Consider the following 1944-nt stretch of genomic DNA (forward strand, 5'->3'; position numbering starts at 1 on the left):
TTTTTTATTTTGTTGTTTATTTCATATTTGAAATCAAGTTCAAGAAATTCAAAGAACAAAGTATTAAATTTTCCATAAAAAAATTGACGTTGGTTTTAATGAATATTTTTCAAATTTTTTTATTTACTTTCTTAATATTAGATTTTTTTTACCTAAATAATTTATTTAAATCTTTTTTTTTCAAGAATTAGATAAAGCATGTCCAATGTAAGAAAAAAAAATATACATAGTTAAAAGTTTCTCTATACAGTTGAAAAATCCTTTTTTTCTTTATTGTTCTAAAGTGTTTGTATATTCATCATAACACTAATTTACTGGTAATTAAAAACAAACAAAAGGTCAATAATTAATTTCTTTCTATATTTTTTAGAGTTTATTTTTCATTGGTAAAAACATGATTTTTGTTTTATTTTTTATGCTTTATATTTTTTATTTGTTGTAGTTCCAAACTTTGAATTGATATTGTTATATTTTTAATTGTTATACATAGTATAGAAATTGCTTAATATTTCATTAACTAATCTTAGTGTTTATTGTTAACTAATTTAAAATTTTTTAAATCATTATATAAATAATTAAAATGATAAATATTTTAATTATTATCCTAATATATATTTATACAGAAATATATTATATATTTTAAATTATATAGTTCTTTTTTAATAAAATAATTAAACATATAATATACTGTACTTATGTACAATTATGTGATAAAAATTTTATAAAATACTAAATATGTTTTTTATATGTAATAATTAATTAATGAGTGAATTGTATTTGCAACACACGGCATATACTTTGTTCATTTTTTAGGCAATACTATGAATTAAAAGTGAGGGGTAAATTTTGGGTTAGACATAATGAAGAGACGAGTTGGTCCATTAAATACAGTTTTTCTAATATTAAAAAACGAATTACAATAATTAGTGGTTGGAGCAAATTTTACAAGAAAAAAGTTACAAATTGATAATGTTTTGTAGTTTCATCTTTTTTTTTCTTTTTTTTCATAATTTATATGGTCATCAAATTTATATTGTTTAAAATTTTTATTAATTAATTAATAATTTTATAGATAATAAACATAACAGATGAAAAAGATGAGAGATATCTAAATATTAAATTACTTTTTTAGTTTATGAAAAAACTTACCCAAACAAATACTATACGCTAAACAGAGAATGAAGCACTTATTTAATTTAAAAAAAATCAAACACTTTAATAACACCAAACTCTTATTTAATCCAATTTTATTTCCGTGGCTCCTGAAGCCACACGTCAGTCTCTCAATAACGTAGAATAAAAAATTGAAACGGTGAGTAAAAAATTGAAACGGTGGGTAAGGTAAAACACGTTACATTCTCCTCTTCCCCTCATCTTTTTCCTCTTTATCTCTTTCAGTTCAACCTATGTCGTCCTCTCTCTTTTTCTTTTGAAACCCTAAATCCAACCTTCCCCTTCGTTTTCTCATGGATAGCCAGCTCACTTCTCCTGCTTCGGATAATCTCTGGCCATTCACGCTCTGTTTATCGTCTCCCTATCTCCCAAATCCTCATTTCTGTCAGGCATATCTCTCGCTCTCGAACGCTTTAACATCGTTTTTGTCAACCTCCATATGAAAACCCTAACCCACCGAGCTAAGTGAAGAGATACTGACGATGCTGACAGACTGAGATCTCTGTTGCAGACTTCACATGCTCACGAAGAGCGTTAGCCCGGCAGCTTTCTTCAAGACGATTGAGGAACCGCATCCCACTTCCTCGGCAACCGCAGTTGTAGCTACAAAGGTCCAATCATCATATTTTCAGGCGTCTTCGTTGTCGATTGGTAATGGCTCTCTATCCCTCGAATTCAAACCGTGTCTTCTTCCATCTTTTTATTCAATATTATGCTATCACCAATTTCTTGATCTCTCTCTTTGATATAGATGCCTGTGCGATTAGGGTT

The sequence above is a fragment of the Arachis duranensis genome, chromosome 4 (genome assembly GCF_000817695.3).
Source record: "Arachis duranensis cultivar V14167 chromosome 4, aradu.V14167.gnm2.J7QH, whole genome shotgun sequence".
NCBI classification, from domain to species: domain Eukaryota; kingdom Viridiplantae; phylum Streptophyta; class Magnoliopsida; order Fabales; family Fabaceae; genus Arachis; species Arachis duranensis.